We start from the raw sequence: 25,387 nt of genomic DNA on the forward strand, positions 1-25,387 counted from the left end.
TTTTTGCCTAATTGAATCACTTAGAGTTTTCAATCGGAGAAGGCGATGGAACCCCACTCCAGTACTCTTGCCTGCAAAATCCCATGGATGGAGGAGCCTGGCAGGCTGCAGTCTATGGGGACGCTCAGAGTTGGACACAACTGAGCGACTTCACTTTCACTTTTCACCTTCATGCACTGGAGAAGGAAATGGAAACCCACTCCAGTATTCTTGCCTAGAGAATACCAGGGACAAGGGAGCCTGGTGGGCTGCCGTCTATGGGGTCGCACAGAGTCAGACACGACTGAAGCGACTTAGCAGGAACAGCAGCAGCAGAGTTTCCAATAGAGCCTCTTTTTTGAAAAAACCTTCTGTAAATATATTCAATTTACCCCTTGCTTCTGAAAGACTTTCACTTAACATGTAAATTTAATTTATAATTATATTCTCTCAGAATTTTGATATTATTCTTCAATATTCTGGCTTTCATATTTGCTCTTGAGAAATCAGCTATACATCCTTTCTTTAAAAAAAAATGATATTCTATGTTTTTTATGGCTGCCTTTAAGTGTGGGAGAGGTGGTTTTTCTTCAGTTTCATTCTCCTATGTCCAGTTTTACAATTATGTTTAATTTTTTTTATTTTGCATAATTTCCTAAAATATGAAAAGCAGAGAAAATGGTTTAATTAACCTTTATGTATAAACATCATCCCCCGTCAATATATCTCAACTTATGTCTAATCTTGCTTCACCTAGACCTGTAACAACCACCATCACCATTCAACACTATTATTTTGAAGCAAGTTCAAATTATCATTTTATAAAATAAAGTTAGCATATGTAGGTAAGTGCTCTTTTATAAAATCATAGTAATTTTTTCACAGATGCAAATTATAATAATATTTTCTCAGTATTTTTCTCAGTGAGTGCAAGAGCTTGGAGTTTCTCAGGTTGTCTTTGAAATGTGTTTTTCTTCTCTTAAACAATTTGAATCAGCATCAAACAACAACCATATATATAGCTGGTTGATAGTGTTTCTTAAGTCCATTTTAATATGTAGTTCTTTGAATCCTTTTTCCTACAATTCGCTTGTTGAATTAACCATGTTCTTTGTACTTACATTTTTTTTAATAGCCTGAATTGTATATTTCCTTTAATTATCATCTTTGGGACTCATTAGGCTGTCTGAATCTGTAGATGATTTTCTTTCATCAGTTTAGTGGATGTATCAGTCATATTCCCTTTAAGTATTTCCTTTGCCACATCCTCTCTTTTCTCAGCTTCTAAAACTCTGACATTTTTGTAGTAATATTTGTGTCTTTTAGCCTCTCATTCTTCCAAGGAAGATTTGGACTTGATTCTGCCAAGCACCAGAATGAAAACATTACCCAGTCAGAAAAAAAAAAAATTAAATTCCAAATTTTATTTTTTGAACCACCCAGGTAGTTCAAAATTTAGGTTACAAGGCCACATGATGATGGGCTTGCTGTTATAAATCATTAGAAGAAGCATAATTTTTCATTTCAGTTAGCATGCTGGTTCAAGACATGCAAGTTTCCTTTGTATTCCCTGGAAAGTAGAGGTTTATTTCTAGTATATATTTTATACTAAGGATGGAACATTTAGGAATCTCAATTTATTTAGAGTGGGAATGATTACTGTGTCAGACACAGTAATCTTGTTCTGGTGGTTCTAGGCTTTATTCCTGTACGCTTTTCCCCTTATAAGTCAGTAAAAATAGAAGTACAAGTTCTTCTGGTATAGCAAATATCCTGATAGCAGGCTTATTTCTATTATTTTAATTATTTTCTAGAATTCGAAAATTCCTAGTTATCAGCTTATGGATGATTTTAGGTTTTTTTTATAAGTGTATTTCATCTACTCTAGTTATTTGCAAAGAAAGGTAAGTCAGGTTGCACACATGTACAAAATGAATGATGAATGGTGAATCGTGGTCTTGCATACCAGCCTTGGCTTTGAATGTGTTTTTTTTTTTCCCTAAGGGATTGACATTTTCTTCTCCTTTCAGTTGCTGGCTTGGCCTTTAATAGGAATCTTGGATACAAAATGTCACACAACTTTATCTATAGGGTTTTTAAAAAAATGTTAAAGTGTATTATCCCAATGGAAAAAAGAAAATCACTTCACTAATGTCAATTTACTCCCTACTGCTTTATTTTTGTGCCTGCTTTAATGCTGAATCATAAATATATATATATATATGTATATATATACATATATATATTTTTTCCTTTGGTGATGGCTTTTAAAATCATACAGGTGCAAAACCTAGCTCTCCAATTCTTCATGCTTTCTTGCTATCATCGTTAGTGACTGTTCATTTGGTTTGTCTATATTATCAAATCTGCCCAAAGGGATGTATAACTCTTTAAAAGAATACGTATTTTAAAATTCTCACATTGCTTCATTAAACTTCTCATATTAATCAGTTACGTGATCTTGTAAGTAACATAACCACTGTGCTTTATTTTTCTTTTGTGAAAAAGTGGAAACATTAATCTTAGCAGACAGCAGCACATCAGGCTTACCTGTCCTTCACCATCTCCCGGAGCTTGCTCAGACTCATGTCTTTTGAGTTATTGGTGCCATCCAACCATCTCATCCTCCATCATCCCCTTCTCCTCCTGATGTCAATATTTGCCAGCATCGGGGTCTTTTCTAATGAGTCAGCTCTTCGCATTAGGTGACCAAAATACTGGAGCTTCTGCTTCAGCATCCGTCCTTCAACGAATATTCACAACTGATTTCCTTAAGGATTGACTGGTTTGATCTCCTTGCAGTCCAAGGGACTCTCAAGAGTCTTCTCCAACATCACAGTTCAAAAGCATCAATCCTTTGGTGCTTAGCCTTCTTTATGCTCCAACTCTCTCATCCATACATGACAATTGGAAAAACCATAGCTTTGACTAGACGGACGTTTGTCAGTAAAGTAATGAAATGCCTCTGCTTTTTAATATGGTGTCTAGGTTTGTCATAGCTTTTCTTCCATGGCTGCAGTCACCATCTGCAGTGATTTTGAAACCCAAGAAAATAAAGTCTGTCACTGTCTGCATTGTTTCCCAAACTATTTTCCATGAAGTGATGGAACTGGAAACCATGAGTTTTAAAAAGCTGAGCCAACTTTTACACTCTCCTCTTTCACCTTCAGTAAGAGGCTTTTTATACAGAAATATCTCTAAGTCATGAAAGGTTAAAATGAATACAACAATAGAGATATAAAATGCCATGGGAGTATGGTGGAAAGAAAAATCAGTTCTGATTGAAATTAACTAGTTCTGACTGATATCAGCAGGGACTAATAATGCTACTTGTAAGCAATATAAATATTCTTAATAAAACAATAAAAATATATTTCAACCTGGAGATACAATTAACACTCTTGCAAATTATTTTTTCATATTTAGTTGCTACATATATGTTATAAACATTTTACATTATCTATAATACTTTTATATATCTCTGTGGGTAAAAAGTATAAAATAATGCTTGATCTCAGTAGTGAAATGCTAGATAAGAGCAACAAATATTTTTGACTATAGAAATTCAAGCATGTTGTCATTTCAAACAATAATATTCATATTTCTAGAAAATTAGGCATTGAAAGGCACTTAGAGGTCATTATTACATGAGAAACCAAGACCCAGAAAAGTGTACTGATTTAGTCAAATCTCACAATGGATTATTTGGCAAGAATTAGATTTAATATTTCCATCTGAGTGCTGTCCATCAAGCTGTTTTACATGAGGAAGGCAAGTTTGTTTAACGAACCATATTTCACAGCTAATGTTAAAAATCAATTATAAAATTTAAAAAGTTATTTTATATAAATGGATTGTCAACATTTAAGTCATAATAAGGTTTGTGGAACTCAACACTGAAACTCTGAGACAGTATCAAAAAATTATCTGGATGTTCTTTTGACAAGTTATTTGTTAGAAAGCATTTTTGAAAAAAAAATTAGTAGCATTTTGTAATATGTGCTGGCAGCTTTCTGATTAAACTGTCAAAGTTGGTCAGGTGAAGAAGGTATATAGAACTTGAGTTTTGAAAAACTTTAAAAGGAATCCACACCTTTAAATTCATTTATCTTCACATTATCTCTGCAATTTAAAAACATATATTGATTTAAAAATCTAGGCATTCATAGTTTCTAAATAAGATTAGCTACTGCCTAGTAAAGTAGAAGAAAATATCATGTCTAAGGTCAGATTTGCAAAAGAAGATACTCTTGTGACTAAATTACTCAGAAGTAGTTATCAAAATAGCTAAGATCCATTTTCTTTGTGTATACATAGAATTAAAACAGGTTGGTTAAAAGTGTGGGTATGTTACTCTAGACGGTCAGATTATTTCTTTAAGAGTACTATTTGTATTGAGTTTTTAATGACAAGAAGGATATATATTGGCAAAAAATAAAGAAAAAATAATTAGCAAAGATAGAGGATATAGTTTTAGGAAATTTCTTGATAAGCTTCAAATAGAAAATGAATACAAATAGTGCAATATGGCTACAAATATAAATCTTAATATACATTATCTAATAATATGCTCTTTCTCTTCAAGCAGAATGTAATATAATGTGTCAACTGATGAATATTTGTAAAGTATCATCATTGGTCAACATGCCTTTTTGACTAAAAAATTATAATATATGAAATAACATTTAGTGGAAGCAAGAGAAATTATTTGAAACTGGGACTTAGTTTTTTCAGAAAAAGTTTTAAAATATTTACTATACATATTCCTATACAATACTCATCCATTTTTATAATGGAAAATAATTATAGAAAGAGAAAATGCAATTTTCTTGTCCTGAATATCTCCATATTGAATTCATATTGGTTTGTATGTGTGCTAAAGATATTAAAATACTCATGGATAAAAATGAAGTTGTTTTTAAAAAAGGAAGGACTGTTCAGAATCTTTTGTTATGATAGCTGCTGCTGCTGCTAAGTCACTTCAGTAGTGTCTGACTCTGTGTGACCCCATAGCAGCCCACCAGGCTCCCCGTCCCTGGGATTCTCCAGGCAAGAACACTGGAGTGGGTTGCCACTTCCTTCTCCAATGCATGAAAGTGAAAATGGAAAGTGAAGTCACTCAGTCGTGTCCGACTCTTAGCGACCCAATGGACTGCAGCCTACCAGGCTCCTCCATCCATGGAATTCAGGCAAGAGTACTGGAATGGGGTGCCATCGCCTTCTCCGTTGTTATGATAGAGTTGCTAAATTTATTTGACCATTAGACACATATGGGTCTACCTTGGTGACTCAGTGGTAAAGAGCATGTCTACAATTCAGGAGATATAAGAGATGCTGGTTTGATCCCTGGGTCATGTAGATCCCGTACAGGAGGACACAGCAACCCACTCTGGTATTCTTGCCTGGAGAATCTCATGGACAGAGGAGCCTGGCAGACAAAGTCCATAGAGTCACAAAGGACATGACTGAAGTGACTGAGCACACATGCACAAACATATACATTTTCAAATTTGAGTCATTAACATCTCCCAGAATATTATTTCATGAAACACCTGATTAGCTGATAAAAATGCAGTCCAAGTAGTTCACCTAACAGGAGTGGAAATGGAGATCCACACACCTTAACTCACTTCACCTCTCAGCAGCTATATTAGATTTCTTCTGTAGCTATAACACATGTATAAGCTTAAAATAGCACCCATTTATTATATCACAGTTTCTGTATATCAGAATTGGAGTCTCTCCTTAGGGTCTTACAAGACTAAAATCAATATGCAGGCAGGTCTAGTCTCCTATCTAAAGCCTTAGGGGGGAAATATGCTTCCAAGTTTATTCAGGTCAATAATAGAATTCATTCTCTGTGATTGTAGAACTGAGGTCCTTGTTTCCTTCCTGACTGCCAACTGAGACTGGCTCTCCACTCAACAGGCTACACACCTTATTTCTAATATCTCCATCTTCAAAGCAGAAGCAGAACATCAAGTTCTGTTTTTCCAACCTCTTCTTCTGTTAGAGAAAACTGTTTTAAAGTATGCATGTGATTACATTGGGCCTACCTAAACAATTAAAGATATTCCGCCTATCTTCAGGTCAACTGTGCCATGAGTTCATGCCTGTTAAGTTGCTTTAGTCATGTCTGACTCTTTGTGACCCTATAGACTATAGCCCACCAGGCTCCTCTGTCCATGTGATTCTCCAAGCAAGAATACTGGAGTGGGTGGCTGTGCCCTTCTCCAGGGGATCTTCCTGATACAGGGAATGAAACCATATCTCTTATGTCTCCTTCATTGGCAGGCAGCTACTATTACCATTAGCACCACCTGGAAAAAGCAGCTGTGCCATATAGCAAAATAATAACAAGGTTGAGCTCTCATAATATCAAAATGCTTCAGGGATTAGAGAGAGGGAAAATCAGGCCATTTTAGAACCCTGCCTATCTAGAGCTAAAACTAGAACCAAAATCTCTTTACTGTGAACCCACTATTTTCTCTTATCTTGTTTGAAATCAGTAAATGGATTTTATAAATATTTGATTCATTGAATTAAATTATAGTTTATGTTATACTTAGGATTTGCATGTTTAATCTGAAGGATTGTGATCAACATTTTCTCTCAGAGTCTTGCTCTTTCATTATAAATAGATTTCTAAACAGATTATCTATTTGTTATTTTTAATAATCATATTTTGTTTTCTTTCTCATTTCAAAGAAAATGAAGTGGCATACTATTTGCATTATTGTAAGGAAAATAAATGTCAATAATAGCCACAATGCAATTCATTCATTTGTAGGCATGAAAATTTAAAGTAATTAGTTTCTTTAACTGCTCCAGTAGAATGACTAATGAATTAATTATAAAAAAAGAAGTAACATAAGTGTTAATTAAGCAGCCAAATGCTGTTTCTATGATCATTTACATGACTGCAGTAATTTTTATAATTTTTTTAATTACTAGTATCATTTTTGGATATAGTATTACAGTTGTGACTTATTTCTTCTATTAAAATAATAATAATAAAGTTTTTATTATCAGTGTAACAATTTTCTAAAGTGGAAAATGTCTTCTACAAAGGAAACTGAAGGATAATTTTGCTAATACACAAGCATAATTCTCAATCTTAAAACAAGTTATAGTGAATGTCTCATAATTTTTAATCTGTTCAGCATTTCTTCCACTTTTTCTAGTAACCTCAACTTCATTCTGTGGGTAACTAGCCCTTACCCATGCTGTGGTTTTAACTGTGTTGACAAAATAGAACCTAATATCTTGATGATAATGATGACCATCTGACTTAGTCCTGATAATTTATAATAACCTATTTCCTTGGTCTCAATAATTTCCCCAAAGAAAGGCACCCAGAACAATCAAGTATTTTCCTCAAAGTTTTATGTAAATACAGGAAAATAATATTTTCTACTTTATCTGGGTTTGCAGGCTAGAAACACATAATCCCAGATCTATGTGCAGATATATTATCTCCCAACTTCCATTACCACACAGAGAAACCTTGTTTTAATAAAAGAAGTGGGTTAACACAAAATGTAGAGCTATGAGGTAGAAATAAAAAATGAGCAAGTGGTAGACTGAGACAGTTGACAGCATGGTTTTATATCTGAAAATTTTATTCTTTGACTTCTCAGTTGCATGAGCCAATGAATTACTTTTTGTTTCTCTTACAGGTTTGCAATATGTAACCAAGAGATCACTGACTATCACCATTGGGTGCGTTTATCTTAGCAAATTGAATTGGATGACCAGTTTGACTTGAAACCAAGAAGGACAATACAATTACTGTCGTGTCCTTTGTCCAATCCACCATCATTTCTCACTTTGATTACTACAGTAGGTTCCACATTGGTCTCTTTGCTTCTACACTTGCTCCTACAGACTATTTTCAACATGGAGACCATAAACCTTATTATGTCATTCCTCTGCTCAAACCTTGTTGATCGATGGTCATCACTATTGAAATCTAAATTAAGTATATTAAGGAAATATAGGTAAGTGTTGTTTCTTAAACTTTAGTATGTGTCAGAATCTTGAGAATTATTGGAATGCATATTCCTGGACCCTTACCAAGAAATTTTAAATCAAGAGATTTAACATGCTTTCCATATTCCATCCTTTATGTAACACTGAGCTATATGGATGGAGAGGCTAAAAAGTATTCTACCAGCAAAAGTGTGGTGACTTTACAAAAGCATTTGCTAGGTTTTGGAAATGATTTATTCCTTTCTAATAATTTATTCTTCATAACTCAATCTTTATTGTACACAGAAAAATATCCATTTTTAATTTTTATTTGTGATAGGTTACCTTGCAGTCAATGACCTTCCCAGATGGCTCAGTGGTAAAGAATCCACCTGCAATGCAGAAGACTCAGGTTTGATTCCTGGGTTGGGAAGATACCCTGGAGGAAGAAATGGCAACCCACTCCAGTATTCTTGCCATGATAATCCCATGGATAGACCAGCCTGGAGGGCTACAGTCCATGCGGTTGCAAAGACTCAGTCAAAACTGAGTGACTAAGCATGATATTCTTTCATCCTCACCTTCAGTATTTTTCAGTTTTATATGTAACTCTGTTATGTATCCTTTTAGCTTATCCTCATTAACTTGATCTTCTAAGTTAATTACATTTCTAATTAGTTTTGTCCTTAACTCTATCGTGATTTTGTATGTTCAAGACTGAATTGAACCAATTTGTTGACCAACTGTCCTCTTACAAGACTTTGTTTAAGGTATTCAGCTTCTACATTTGGGTTTCTTAGTCGCACTGCTTACTTTTTAATATATCTACTTATTTAACTAATTTTCTTGGCTTTTGACCCACTGATGCTCCATTTGTATCTAGATTCTGCACTAATAATTCTTCTTTTATTCTTGACTCTAAAAAAGCAATGCTTAAAAGTTAGGTTCTTTAGTCTCTTCAAAAACACATAAAAAAGTGACTTCTCTGGTGGTCCAGTAGTTAAGACTCTGGGCTTCCACTTAGGGGCATGGTTTCAATTTCTGGTAATGGATCTAAGATCCCACATGCTGCATGGCCCAAAGAAAACACACACACACACACACACAAAATAATCGCTAACTTGCATCTTTAGTTTTATTTCATTGTTGATTTTATATAAATTTAAAACACAAATCTAGCTTTTTAGTGAATTTTAACTCATTTTCAGCTGAGTCATTTGAACAATTTATTTTTTGGTTGTAACCAAGATCATTCTGTTTTAGAATGCAAATAGCACACATAATTTTATTTAAACAATTTTATAATTACTGTATTTAAAAATATAAAATTACACACCCCATGACTTTTGTGAAGTTTAGCCTCCAGTACACAAATAGGATATAAACCATTATACAACTAAATCATATGTATATGATGAAATTTACTAAAAGTGAAGCTGCATCTTAATTATTCATTCTTATTCCCCAAAAGTCATTCCAACAATTTTTGCTGAAATATGTTATAAGAGAGAATCCTTAATATAAAATACTGAAAAGAATTTGGTATATATAAACATAGTTCTGAGGAGAGTTTTTCCAAATACCTTCTTACCTGGGCATTGTATGGAAAAGTTGCTAAAGATAAGGCAATATGGGGATAAGACTTATTGAAAACAAGTAAGGAGACTTATTCTGTGAGTAGATAAACACAAGGCATATGTCATTATCAGTTTATTATAATTCATAAAAATTTCCAGATATTAAAAACGGATCTGATCAAAGCTTGAAGATGTTGCTTTTCCAGGCAAAGAATTATATTGTTGGCAGAACTCTATTTAGAGTAGGGGATACTGTAAAATGAGTGTTTGTTTCTTTATAAACATTTAAACAATGTAAATTTTAGCATCTTTCACTGCTGAAGATAGTTTAGAGAAACAGGCAAGTTAGCGCAAAGAAATTAGAACATGACCCAATACTGTGTAGTAGATGTAAGCATAAGTTCATAGATCACTGATGCTATGAATGTGACCCCAATTTCTGTGCTTTAATATTGCACATTTCCATTTGGAGGATAGACCCATCAAACTGTAGAATCTCGTTTTTGAGTGGTGGGAACAATGATACTGATAGATTAATGCCAGGGACCATACTAACTGCTTGCATTAGCTCTAAGAGTGTACCATAAAAGTCTTGAAATATTTTTATTTCCTACCTTTAAAATGGAGATTTTTTGTGAGTTTTGTGTTTAATGATGGGCACAGAACAAGATGGCAGTGATCAATGTTATTCCAAAGAAAAAGTCTTTTGGACTCTGTGGGAGAGGGAGGGGGGGTGATTTGGGAGAATGGCATTGAAACATGTATATCATATCAGAAACGAATCGCCAGTCCAGGTTCGATGCAGGATACAGTCAGCTTGGGGCTGGTGCACTGGGATAATGCAGACGGATGGTATGTGGAGGGAGGTGGGAGGGGGGTTAAGGATTGGGAACACGTGTACACCCATGGTGGATTCATGTTGATGTATGGCAAAACCAGTACAATATTGTAAAGTAATTAGCATCTAACTAAAATAAATAAATTTAAATTAAAAAAAAAAGAAAAACAAATGCAAAAAGGCAAAATGGTTATCTGAGTAGGCCTTACAAATAGCTGAGAAAAGAAGAGAAGTTAAGGCAAAGGAGAAAAGAAAAGATATACCCATCTGGATGCAGAGTTCCAAAGAATAGTAAGGAGAGACGAGAAAGCCTTCCTCAGTGATCAATGCAAAGAGATAGAGGAAAACAATAAATGGGAAAGACTACAGATCTCTTCAAAGAAACTAGAGATACCAAGGGAATATTTCATGCAAAGATAGGCACAATAAAGGACAGAAATAGCAAGGACCTAACAGAAGCAGAAGATATTTTTATTTTTATAATTTATTTATTTTTATTGGAGGCTAATTACTTTACAATATTGTATTGGTTTTGCCATACATCATCATGAATGCATCACGGGTGTACATGTGTTCCCAATCCTGAACCCCCTCACACCTCCCTCCCTATACCATCCCTCTGGGTCATCCCAGTCACCAGCCCCAAGTATCCTGTATCCTGCATCTAACCTGGACTGGCAATTCCTTTCTTATATGATATTAAACATGCATCAATGCCATTCTCCCAAATCATCCCACCCTCTACCTCTCCCACAGAGTCCATAAGACTGTTCTACACATCTGTGTCTCTTTTGCTGTCTCACATACAGGGTTATCCTTACCATCTTACTAAATTCCATATATATGCGTTAGTATACTGTATTGGTGTTTTTCTTTCTGGCTTACTTCACTCTGTATAATTGGCTTCAGTTTCATCCACCTCATTAGAACTGATTCAAATGTATTCTTTTTAATGGCTGAGTAATACTCCATTGTGTATATGTACCACAGCTTTCTTATCCATTCGTCTGCTGATGGACATCTAGGATGCCTCCGTGTCCTGGCTATTATAAATAGTGCTTGTAATGAACACTGGGGTACACGTATCTCTTTCAGTTCTGGTTTCCTCGGTGTGTATGCACAGCAGTGGGATTGCTGGGTCATAAGCAGAAGATATTTTTAAAAGGTGGCAAGAATACACAGAAGAACTATACAAAAACGATCTTAATGACCCAGATAACTACAATTGTATGATCATTCACCTAGAGCCAGACATGCTTGAGTCTGAAGTCAAATGGGCTCTAGGATGGATGACTAGAGACAAAGTTAGCAGAGGTGATGGAATTACAGCTGAGTTATTTTGAGTCCTGAAAGATGATGCCATTAAACTATTGTACTAGATATGCCAGCAAATTTGGAAAACTCAGCAGTGGCCACAGGACAGGAAAAGGTTAGTTTTCATTCCAACCTCAAAGAAAGGCCATGCCAAACTATGTTCAAACCACTGCATTCATCTCACACACTAACTAAGTAGTGCTCAAAATTGTCCAGGTGAGTCTTCAACAGTATATGAACCGAAAACCTCCAAATGTTCAGACTGGTTTTAGAAAAGGCAGAGGAACCAGAGATTAAATTGCCAACATCTGTTGGATCATGGAAAAATCAAGAGAGTTCCAAAAAAAAACATATGCTTCTGCTTTACTGACTATGCCAGATAGCTCAGTTGGTAAAGAACCAGCCCTCATTGCAGGACATCCTGGCTAGATTCCTGGGTCGGGAAGATCTGCTGACCGAGGGATAGGCTGCCCACTCCAGTATTCTTGGGCTTCCTCTTTTGGCTTAGCTAGTAAAGAATCGGGAGAAGGCAACGGCAACCCACTCCAGTACTCTTGCCTGGCAAATCCCATGGACCGAGGAGCCTGGTAGGCTGCAGTCCATTGGGTCGCTAAGAGTTGGACACGACTGAGTGCCTTCAGTTTCACTTTTCACTTTCATGCATTGGAGAAGGAAATGGCAACCCACTCCAGTGTTCTTGTCTGGAGAATCCCAGGGACAGCGGAGCCTGGTGGGCTGCTGTCTATGGGGTTGCACAGTCAGAGACAACTGAAGCGACTTAGCAGTAAAGAATCCACCTGCAATGTGGGAGACCTGGGTTTGATCCTGAGTTGGGAAGATCCCCTGGAGAAGGGAAACACTACCCACTGCAGTATTCTTCCCTGGAGAAATCCATGGACTGTATGGGGTTGCAAACAGTCAGACACAACTGAGAGACTTTCACTTTCACTTGCTTTCAACGCTATTGTTTGTGTGGATCACAAGAAATGGTGGAAAATTCTTCATGAGATGGAAATACCAGACCGCTTTCCTGTCTCCTGAGCAATCTGTATGCAGGACAAGAAGCAAAAGTTAGAACCGGCCATGGAACAATGGACTGGTTCCAAACTAGGAAAGGAGTACATCAAGACTCTATATTGTCACCCTGCTTATTTAACTTATATGCAGAGTACATCATGAGAAACGCTGGGCTGGAAGAAGCACACACTGCAATCAAGATTGCCGGGAGAAATACCAATAACCTCAGATAGGCAGATGACACCACCCTGATGGCAGTAAGTGAAGAACTAAAGAACCCCTTGATGAAAGTGAAAGAGGAGAGTGAAAAAGTTGGCTTAAAGCTCAACATTCAGAAAACTAAGAGCATGGCATCTGGTCCCATCACTTCATGGCAAATAGATGGGGAAACAGTGGAAACAGTGGCTGAATTTATTTTCTGGGATCCAAAATCACTGCAGATGGTGATTGCAGCCATGAAATTAAAAGACTTACTCCTTGGAAGGAAAGTTATTGCCGGGGTCCAGCCCTGGTGGATCCAGGGAATTCGAAGCGGGGATGGCGTCATCGAGGATCAGGAAACAATTGCTTAATTAAACGTTAATTAAGGATATAAAGAGTAATAGAATGAGGATAGCTCAGTGAGGAAATTCAGTGGAGAAAAGAGGCTGAAATAAGGATAGCTCAGTGAGGAAATTCAGTGTAGAAAAGAGGCTGAATAATTCAGCCAGAAGGTAAGAGAAAGAACGACATGGTGAGACCAAGTTTCGGTGAACAAGGCCCACACTTTATTTTCCAAAGTAGTTTTTATACCTTAAGTTATGCATAGAGGATAATGGGGGAAGGGGTAGAGTCAGGCAGTAAGCCAGGCTTTCTTCCTGCAAACTTATCATATGCAAAAGCTTAGGTGATTTGCATCATCTTCTGGCCTGGAGGCCTTTTTCTCTAAAGGTGATTATTCTAAAGTGAGGTGCCAGCCTCCAAAAAGCATTAGATAAAGTTGCATTCCTACAGAGCAAAGGTGTGGTGGGCTATAACAAGAAAAAGAATTAATTCAAGGGTCCCAGGTTACAAACATTAAAGCTACTATTTACACCAATTATATTAATCAATACACTGCCAGGGACACAGCAGGTAAGGGATATGGAGACTTAGCAGCAAACATTGGCCCAACAAGTGAAAATCCCTTCACCAATACAATTTCTATCAATCTTTTAACTGCTCAAAGGAATCTGTATTTAGACAGTTTAGAACATCTCATGCCTCTCACAGTTGGGAGGCTCTGAGCAATCACATGTGGCCGGAAAAACCTATTCAGGCAGGCTAGAGGATTTCCAAGGGAGTTTGTAGGTTGAAACACTGTCACACCCAGGAATTATTAACTGGAGCTGTAAGCTAACTCTTTTTCAGAGAGGTAGTGGGGGACAGCCCCCCGTAAAGTCAGAGGTGTAGGTGAAAGCAGAAAGTAGGCAGACTCTGGTTTTGGGGGTATATGCTGGAAAATTTCCAGAGGGATTCCTGAAGCTCGATCCCGCCTTTGCGTATGCCAAGCCTCCTTCCTCATGACCTTTGTCATGGGCGGAGTTCCTCACGCTGGCTACCGGCAGTGATAGAATTCCAGTTGAGCTATTCCAGATCCTGAAAAGTGCTGCACTCAATATGCAATATGCACTCAATATGCAATATGCCGGCTCCTGGCAAGGATCAACATTTTTTTCAAAGGAAATTGAATAGACTAAAATATATCAGATTGCCTTGTTCATAGCAAGTGTAAGAAATTTTTGGTATTTTTTTTACATATGTATATGTACACTGCTTGACATGTGTGATACGTTTTTCAATGAGAATTTAGGTCAACTAAGTTTAAAAGCTAGTTCTTGATGATATTCTTCGATCACAGGATAGATATAAGTCCAAATGATGAGTACATATCATGTTCTCAGTTCAGTTCAGACGCTCAGTCGTGTCCGACTCTTTGTGACCCCATGGAATGCAGCAAGCCAGGCCTCCATGTCCATCACGAACTCGCAGAGTTTACCCAAGTTCGTGTCCAATGTGTCGGTGATGCCATCCAACTATCTCATCCTCCGTCGTCCTTTTGCAGCATCAGGGGTTTTTTTTTTTTTTTCAAATGAGTCAGCTCTTTGCATCAGGTGGCCCAAGTATTGAAGTTTCAGCTTCAACATCAGTCCTCCCAATGAACACCCAGGACTGATCTCCTTTAGAAAGGACTGGGTGGATCTCCTTGCAGTGCAAGGGACTCTCAAGGGTCTTCTCCAACACCACAGTTCAAAAGCTTTAATTATTCTGTGCTCAGATTTCTTTTTTATTTAATTTTTAAACTTTAAATAATTGTATTAGTTTTGCCAAATATCAAAATGAATCCACCACAGGTATACACGTGTTCCCCATCCTGAACCCTCCTCCCTCCCCATACCATCCCTTTGGGTCGTCCCAGTGCACTAGCCCCAAGCATCCAGTATCGTGCATCAAACCTGGACTGGCATCTCGATTTCTTTATAGTCCATCTCTCACATCCATACATGACAACTTGGAAAACCTTGGACTTGACTAGATGAACCTTTGTTGGCAAAGTAATGTCTCTGATTTTTAATATGCTGCCAAGGTTGGTCACGACTTTTCTTCAAAGGAGCAAGGGTCTTTTAATTTCATGGCTTCAGTCACCATCTGCAGTGATTTTGGAGTTCAAAAAAATAGTCTGCCACTGTTTCCACTATTTCCCCATCTATTTGCCATGAAGTGATGGTACCAGATCTCTGTTTTATGAGTGTTAAGCTTTGAGCCAACCTTTTTACTCTCCTCTTTCACTTTCATCAAGAAGCTCTTTAGTTTTTCTTCACTTTCTGCCAAAAGGGTGGTGTCATGTGCATATCTGAGAAATATGTGCATATTTTTCCCGGCAATCTTGATTCCAGCTTGTGCTTCTTCCAGTCCAGCGTTTCTCATGATGTACTCTGCATATAAGTTAAATAAGCAGGGTGACAATATACAGTCTTGACGTACTCCTTTTCCTATTTGGAACCAGGCTGTTGTTCCATGTCCACTTCTAACTGTTGCTTCCTGACCTGCATACAGGTTTCTCAAGAGGCAGGTCAGGTGGTCTGGTATTCCAATCTCTTTCAATATTTTCTACAGTTTATAGTGATCCACACAGTCAAAGGCTTTGGCATAGTCAATAAAGCAGAAATAGATGTTTTTTTGGAACTATCTTTCTTTTTTGATGATCCAGCGAATGTTGGCAATTTGATCTCTGGTTCCTCTGCCTTTTCTAAAACCAGCTTGAACATCTGGAAGGTCATGGTTCATGTATTGCTGAAGCCTGGCTTGGAGAATTTTGAGAATTACTTTACTAGCGTCTGAGATGAGTGCAACTGTGGGGTACTTTAAGCATTCTTTGGCATTGCCTTTCTTTGGAATTGGAATGAAAACTGACCGTTTCCAGTCCTGTGCCCACTGCTGAGTTTTCCAATTTGCTGGCACATTGAGTGCAGCGCTTTCACAGCATCTTTTTTTAGGATTTGGAATAGCTCAACTGGAATTCTATCACTTCCACTAGCTTTGTTTGTAGTGATGCTTCCTAAGGCCCCTTTGACTTCACATTCCAGGATGCCTGGCTCTAGGTGAGTGATCACACCATCGTGATTATCTGGGTCATGAAGATCTTTTTTGTACAGTTCTTCTGTGTATTCTTGCTACATCTTCTTAATATCTTCTGCTTCTGTTAGGTCCCTACCATTTCTGTCCTTTATTGAGCCCATCTTTGCATGAATTGTTCCCTTGGTATCTCTAATTTTCTTGAAGAAATCTCCAGTCTTTCCCATTCTATTGCTTTCCTCTATTTCTTTGCATTGATCTCCGAGGAAGTCTTTCTTATCTCTTGGCTATTCTTTGAAGCTCTGCATTCAAATGGGTATATTTTTCCTTTTCCTCTTTGCCTTTCCCTTCTCTTCCTTTCACAGCTATTTGTAAGGCCTCCTCAGACAACCATTTTGCCTTTTTGCTTTTCTTGGAATGGTCTGGATCACTGCCTCTGATACAATGTCAGGAATCTCCCTCCATAGTTTTCAGGCACTCTGTCTATCACATCTAATCCTGTATCACTTCCGTTGTATAATTGAAAGGGATCCAATTTAAGTCATTCCTGAATGGTCTAGTGGTTTCCCTACTTTCTTCAATTTAAGTTTGAATTTGGCAATAAGGAGTTCATGATCTGAGACACAGTCAGCTCTCGTTCTTGTTTTTGCTTACTGTATAGAGCTTTTCCGTCTTTGGCTGCGAAGAATATAATCAATCTGATTTCAGTGTTGACCATCTGGTGATGTCCATGTGTAGAGTCTTCTCTCGTGTTGTTGGAAGAGGGTGTTTGCTATGACTAGTGCATTTTCTTGGCAGAACTCTATTAGCCTTTGTCCTGCTTCATTCAGTACTCCAAGAATAAATTTGCCTGTTACTCCAGGTGTTTCTTGACTTCCTACTTTTGCATTCCACTCCCCTATAATGAAAAGTACATCTTTGAGGGGGGTGGTTAATTCTAAGATATCTTCTTTATCTTCATAAAACTGTTCAACTTCAGCTTCTTCAGTGTTACTGGTCTGGGCATAGACTTGGAATATCGTGATATTGAATGGTTTGCCTTGGGAATGAACAGAAATCGTTCTGTCACTTTTGAGACTGCATCCAAGTACTGCATTTCTGACTCTTTTGTTGAGTCTGATGGCTACTCCATTTCTTCTAAGGGATTCTTGCCCACAGTAGTAGATATAATGATCATCTGAGATAAATTCACCCATTCCAGTCCATTCTAGTTCACTGATTCCTAAAATCTCGACGTTCACTCTTGCCATCTCCTGTTTGATAACTTACAATTTGTCTTGATTCATGGACCTAACATTCCAGGTTGCTATGCAATATTACTCTTTACAGCATTGGACCTTGCTTCCATCACCACTCACACCCACAACTGAGTGTTGTTTTTGCTTTGGCTCTGTCTCTTCATTCTTTCTGGAATTAGTTCCCCACTGATCTCCAGTAGCATATTTGGTACATACTGACCTGGGGAGTTCATCTTTCAGTGCCCTATCTTTTCACCTTTTCATACTGTTCATGGGGTTCTCAGTGGAGGAATACTGAAGTGGTTTGCCATTCCCTTTTCTAGTGACCACGTTTTGTCAGAACTCTCAACCATGACCCATCCTTCTTGGGTGGCCCTACACGGCATGGCTCTTAGTTTCATTGAGTTAGACAAGGCTGTGGTCCATGTGATTAGATTGGTTAGTTTTCTGTGATTGTGATTTTCATAATCTGTGAAAAAAATTTGAGGGCAGATTTTCTGAGACAGACTGAGGTGGAAACTGGTTCTTGTTTTAAGGGGCAGGGTCATGCTCAGTAAATCTTTAATCCAATTTTCTTTTGATTGGTTGAGCTGTGTTCCGTCCCTACTATTTACCTGGGGCCAAACTATGGTGTGGATCACAATAAACTGTGGAAAATTCTGAAAGAGATGGGAATACCAGACCACCTGACCTGCCTCTTGAGAAACCTATATGCAGGTCAGGAAGCAACAGTTAGAACAGGACATGGAACAACAGACTAGTTCCAAATAGGAAAAGGAGTACGTCAAGGCTGTATATTGTCAACCTACTTATTTAACTTATATGCAGAATAAATTATGAGAAATGCTGGGCTGGAAGAAGCAGAAGCTGGAATCAAGATTGCCAGGAGAAATGTCAATAACCTCAGATATGCAGATGACACCACCCTTATGGCAGAAAGTGAAGAGAAACTAAAAAACCTCTTGATGAAAGTAAAAGAGGAGAGTGAAAAAGTGGCTTACAGCTCAACATTCAGAAAACGAAGATCATGGTATCTGTTCCCATCACTTCATGGTAAATACATGAGGAAACAGTGTCAGAATTTATTTTTCTGGGCTCCAAAATCACTGCAGATGGTGACTACAGCCATGAAATTAAAAAACGCTTACTCCTTGGAAGGAAAGTTATGACCAACGTAGATAGCATATTCAAAAGCAGAGACATTACTTTGCCAACAAAGGTCCGTCTAGTCAAGCCTATGGTTTTTCCAGTAGTCGTGTATGGATGTGAGAGTTGGACTGTGAAGAAAGCTAAGCACTGAATTGGTGTTTTTGAACTGTGGTGTTGGAGAAGACTCTTGAGAGTCCCTTGGACTGCAAGGAGATCCACCCAGTCCATTCTAAAGGAGATCAGCCCTGGGATTTCTTTGGAAGGAATGATGCTAAAGCTGAAACTCCAGTACTTTGGCCACCTCATGCAAAGAATTGACTCATTGGAAAAGACTCTGATGCTGGGAGGGACTGGGGGCAGGAGGAGAAGGGGACGACAGAGGATGAGATGGCTGGATGGCATCACCGACTCGATGGATGTGAGTCTGAGTGAACTCCAAGAGTTGGTGATGGACAGGGAGGCCTGCAGCGCTGCAATTCATTTGGTCACAAAGAGTTGGACACGACTGAGCGAGAGAACTGAAGTGAAACTATTGTGGAGGTAATGAAGATAATGGTGACCTCCTTCAAAAGATCCCAAGCATTTACTGAAACAGTCCACGCCCCCACCCTACAGCAGGCCACCACCTACCCACTTCTTCACTGGAGATTCCCAGACACCCACAGGTAAGTCTCCTGTGTGGTCATTGTTCCTCTCTTCTGTTTCCTAGTTCACAAGGCTCTGTTGTTCCCTCCAACAATTTATTTCCCATTACTATGTAAGTTCTGTCAGCTCTATTGTGGGGTTAATGGCAACCTCCTCCAAGAAGACTTATGTCATATCCAAGCCCAGAGTCCCTGTCCCTGCGGCAGACCACTGCCAACCAGTGCCTCCACAGGAGATGCTCAAACACAGTTCTGTCTCAGTCGCTGTGGAATCCCTGGGTCCTGGTGTGCACAAGATTTATTTGAGCTCTTTCAGTGTCTCTGGTGGTAATGGGGTTTGATTCTCAACATGAATTTGCCCCTCCTACTTTCTCTCTGGGACTTCTCCTTTGCCCTTTGAACTGGGGTATCTCCTCACAGCTGTCTCAGTGCCATTCGTCTTACTGGGGTTTGTCTGACCTTGGACATGGTGTATCTCCACACAGCTGGTCCAGAGAAGTGCAGCCACTGCTCCTGACCTTGGACGTGGGGTATCTCCTCTCCGCCACTCACCACTCAAGCACTGCGCAGCTGCCACTTGCCGCGCCAGCACTGCATAGCTGCTGAAATCACGTAAAACTACCAAGAGAGATATCAAGCTAGCAGTTGATATAAGGATACTTATTTTAGTGCTGTTCATTGCAGAAACTGCTGGAAATTGCTGATGAATGTATAGAGCTCATCTATAGTGATTTCTCACTCATCGTCCAAACCTGCTGGTGACTGCATTTTTTCCCATCTTTTATTTCTAGATACCTGAAAAGGATTATGTCAACAAACATTTACTGAAGCACTATCCATGATTACTTAGAACAATTTTGGCAGCATAATTCTTGCATTTCTATTTATTCTTCCCAAGAAACATGAGACTGCTCAGAAATGGAGATGGGAAACTTATATGCATGAAAATGTTGAAGATTGAATCTTAGGAGCCCATTGTTGAAGAGGGGAAGAAAAAGAGCCTATGCTGGGTGATTAAAAAATAAACTTCAATAGTCTTGTGACTATTCAACTTTAATATTCCACAAAAACTTCAATAGTTTGTATTTAATTTATTATCCTCTTTGAAAACAAAATTTAAGATGTATATCTTAAATTTCATGATCAAATAGAATTAAGTTAAAAACACTGAAGAGTCATCCATGTTGGCCTCCAATAACACACAATTCTATAATTTGAGAAAGCTAAAAAATATCATGAATATGGGACTTTTCTACTTTTTAGAGGAATGGAGCCAGCACTGCTAGGAAACTGGTGTTCCCAAGTACATAATGAGGAGTTTTGCAGACACTAAAGGCCTAATTACACAGTTAGGAATCAGAAGTTAACAATCATCAGAAGATTGTAGTATGTACATGTAAAATATAGATGTTTTTAATATGAGTGGGATAAACTAAGTGACAAAATTTGGAGGGAAAAAAAAATGAAGGAAAGACCAGAGACAGTATGCAGGGGGAAAATAACTTTACAAAATAGGCTCCACATGAGATGTCATTAAGGAATTGAAAGTTAAAACAACAATGAGATGCCACTATATAGCTGCTGCTACTGCTGCTGCTGCTGCTACATCACTACAGTCATGTCCAACTCCGTGCGACCCCATGGACAGCAGACAACCAGGATCCTCTGTCCATGGGATTCTCCAGGCAAGAATACTGGAGTGGTTTGACATTTCCTTTTCCACTATATAGCTATTAGAATGGCAAAATATCCAGAACACTGTCAGCCACAAATGCAGGTGAGGATGTGGAACTATAGGAACTCTCATTGATTTCTTATGGAACAACATAGCTACTTTGGAAGTCAGCTGGGCACTTACCATATGATCCAGCAATTTCACTCCTTGCTATTTACCAAATTAGCTGTAAACATATGTCCACACAAAAATCTTCACTTGGATTCTGACAGAAGCTTTATTTGTAATTCCCAAAACCTGAAAATAATCAAGATGTCCTTCAGTCAGTAAGTGTATACATAAACTGATTCGTCCAGAAAATTTTGGATGGATAAAAACATAGTCTCCTTATTTCATCAAAAACATCACAATGCAGTGGAGTTGGCAAATGACATTCAATCTCAGTAGCTCTGGAAGAAGGTCTAATGTGTTTTTATTTGTGGGAAGGAGTGTCACTTCCCTTTGGTGTACTGGCAAACAACTTCAAATGTGTCATTAAAAATGACTCTTGAAGGTGTTGAAAGCATTTTTGGACTATGTAAGGAGAATCTATTTTAATGCACTGCATGCATATTAGTGTTACCTACACTTTGGATCATGTATATTCTCGTATGTAGCAATAGTTTCATGGAATACCACTGTCCTTTGCCCTCTTACTACCTCAGGGCAACAACACATAAATGTATATATTAGCCTGTCAGAAATCCAGAAATACAAAATTAAAACCACCAAACCAATAAATAGTAAGAGTTTAGTGTGCATATAAGAACAGTTCACCAACCAGTAGCATTCAAATTTAAAACTGATATGAAGCTCAGCAGAATGATGTTACAGGATGACTTATGAAGTGAAAATGAGGAAGTTGTTTAACCTTTACTATGATTGGTTGTTACAGCGAGGGTTTCCAGACAGTAGGGAATTGGTTAAAAATCATCATCTTGGGACTTTCCTTGTGGTCCAGTGGCTAAGACTCCCTGCACCAATGCAGAAAGCTTGGGTTCCATCCCTCATCAGGGAACCAGATCCCACATGCTACAACTAAAAGTTTGCATGTGTGTGTGTGTGTATTATTAGCCACTCAATCATGTCTGACTCTTTGCAACCCCATAGACTGTAGCCCACCAGGCTCTTCTGTCCTTGGGACTTTCCAGGCAAGAATACCTGCGTGGGTTGCCATTTCCTTCTCCAGGGGATCTTCTCAACCCAGGGATTGAACTCAGGTATCACACATTGCTTGCAGATTCTTTACAGTCTGACCCACCAGGGAAGAGTTTGCATACCCCAAGTAAAGATCCTGCATGCTGCAACAGAGATCAAAGATCCTGTTTGCTGCAACTAAGACCCAGTGCAGCCAAATAAATAAATGATTTTTGAAAAATCAGGCTTCCTTCATAGCTCAGTTAAAGAATCCACCTGCAGGTTCGATGCAGGATACAGGATGCTTGGGGCTGGTGCACTGGGAGGACCCAGAGGGATGGTATGGGGAGGGAGGTGGGAGCGGGGTTCAGGATGGGGAACACTTGTACACCCATGGTGGATGCATGTTGATGTATGGCAAAACCAATACAATATTGTAAAATTTAAAAATATATATAATAATAATAAAAAGAATCCACCTGCAGTGCAGGAGACCCTGGTTCAATTCCTGTGTGGGGAAGATCTGCTGGAGAAGGAATAGGTTACTCACTCCAGTATTTTTGGCCTTCCTTTGTGGTTCAGCTGGCAAAGAATCTACCTGCAATACAGGAGACCTGGGTTTGATCCTTGGGTTGGGAAGATTCCCTGGGGAAGGGAAAGGGTGCACACTCCAGTATTCTGACCATGGAAAAATCAATATCTTATACCATTTTTAGAAAGATGACTTAAGTTCCCTGCCTAAGTTTCACTTATATTCATGAAACAGGTTACCTTTAGTTTTGCTCATGTGGCTTAAATGGTTTTATCTGCTAAGGAAATTTCCAGGTCTGGTCTTCATTTTGTATTTAATTTTAACAAGCTCAAACAATTCCATTTTGCTTTATCTTTGACATTAAGTCACTTTTTTTTTAAGAGAACAATTTGCATGTGCAGCAGTAACATAATTATCACCTTAGCAAGAATATAGCTCAGGAATTTAAATATAACTTCTGGAGTGATGGAGTTAGACTCTCTCTCCAGCAAAACTGCAACCTATTTGGTAAAAATTATAGAAAACATTCATTTAAAATCTATGGAAACTGCCCTAAGGGCATATAGAAAATGGAAAACTTTCTTGTGAGAAAATTTACTAAATCTCAGTAAGAAAAAAACATGAAACTCTGACATTTGAGCCATGATCTTCTGCTCCATTACTCACCACCTACCAGGTGTTTAGGTGGTCTATTACGACAAAGAGTCAAACTGAAAGTAATAATCAATCATTTATTCACTTACTGTAGTAGTGCAGACAAGAGATAAAGGAAAAATGTGCTGCTTCCCTGATATTCCATTTTTTCCCCAGGGAAGTACACAGGGTGAGCATCAGTTAGATGGCATGCAGTGCAAGTAATGGGAATGATGGGAATCATTTCTCTTCCAAAGAGCCCTGAACCAAACATTGTTTTACTTTATGGACCTTGAGAACTATGGCTCAGAAGAAGGGGAAAGTCTAGAAATGAGTCAGATGTCAGAAGTACTGGGTCAGTGAAGGGAAAAAAATATCTAAGTCAAAGAAGCCTTACAAGGAGGTCTTAGCAGAAGTGCCTGAAAAGAGCCTCAGTGGAGGTCCCCAGATATGAAAGTCTCTGAATGGAGGCACGTTAGCTAGGAAGGCATATATGTATATGAGCATGGCTGACCCAGGGGTTACCTTAGTCCTTGATTGAAACTGTCTCTACACTGTAATCTGTTGACAGTGCACCACATATCAGGTGGGGAGGGTAGCTTTCCTCCCTTGTGGTCTGCCAAGCAAAGGCTTTGCATTGCCTGTAGTTGGGTCTGAAAGATTACACACTGAGTTTCATATACAACTGTACTCTTCAACTCCCAGCAACTCTACAACACTACTCTGGGTGTGTGTGCAGTCAAGAAGACAAGCTCTCTCTTTGCCTACTTCCAGTATGGAGCTACAGTTCAACCCTGGGAAAGAAAAGCAGTATGCACTATTCATTCTCTGTCCCCCAGCCACATACATATTGTACAAACTTACTTTCAAGTAAGCAGCTATAGCAAGCTGAGAATACTGTGGGCTTCTGTCCTAATGTTCTTATATGGTCGAGGTTCCATGTCAGAAGGGCAAGCCAAGTAGAAGAAGAATTTTCATTCACTCCCCACCATACTTACTTGTAGAACTGGATTATCATCCCTAAAAGTGAGGGACCCCAATCTCTATTCCTGTGGAGTGGTATAGAATTTATGACTAGGAGGAAAGTGGGTCATATGGACAAGAATCTGTAAGTCTCTGCCAAAAAGGATAGATCTTATTCAAAACATTGAGAACTCTTTGCCTAAGGGCAGTGTTTGGGAATGTGAATTGGTACAGTAACTGTGGAGAACAGTACGGATGTTCCCTAAAAACAGTGCCAACATATGATCCTGCAATCCCACTCCAGGGCATATATCTGGAGAAAAATCATAAACTGAAAGGATACATGCATCCTGATGTACATTGCAGCAGTGTTTACAATAGCCAAGACATGGAATCAATCTAAATATCTATCAATAGAGGAATGGATAAAGAAGATGTGGTACATATATACAATGAAATATCACTTTGCCATAAAAAGAATGAAATAACACCATTTGCAGCAAAATGGATAGAACTAGAGATTATTATACTAAGTGAGGTAAGTCAGACAGACAAATATCATATGACAACCCTCATTTGTGGAATTGAATTCACAAAAAGAAAAGAAACAAATGAACTTATTTACAAAACAGAAACAGACTTACAGATGTTGAAAGCAAACTTAAGGTAACCAAATAGGAAACGTGGGGGAAGGGATAAATCAGAAGCTTCAGATACACACACACACTACTGTATATAAGATAGATAACCAAAAAGGACCTACTCTATAACACAGGGAAGTCTTCTCAATATTCTGTGGTAATCTATATGAGAAAAAGAATCTAAAATGAGTAAATTACATGTATATATCTAGCTGAATCACTTTTCTGTATACGTGAAACTAACACAACACTTTAAATCAGATATATTGCCTCCTCCAATTTTCTTTTTTATAACTCATCTCACACTCTAACAAAATAATGCTTAAAATTCTCTAAGCTAGGCTTCAACAGTACGTGAATCAAGAACTTCCAGATGTTCAACCTGGATGTTCAAAGGCAGAGAAACCAGAGATCAAATTGCAAACATCCGCTGGATCATAGAAAAG

This window comes from Bos javanicus, chromosome X (genome assembly GCF_032452875.1).
Source record: "Bos javanicus breed banteng chromosome X, ARS-OSU_banteng_1.0, whole genome shotgun sequence".
Lineage (NCBI taxonomy): Eukaryota > Metazoa > Chordata > Mammalia > Artiodactyla > Bovidae > Bos > Bos javanicus.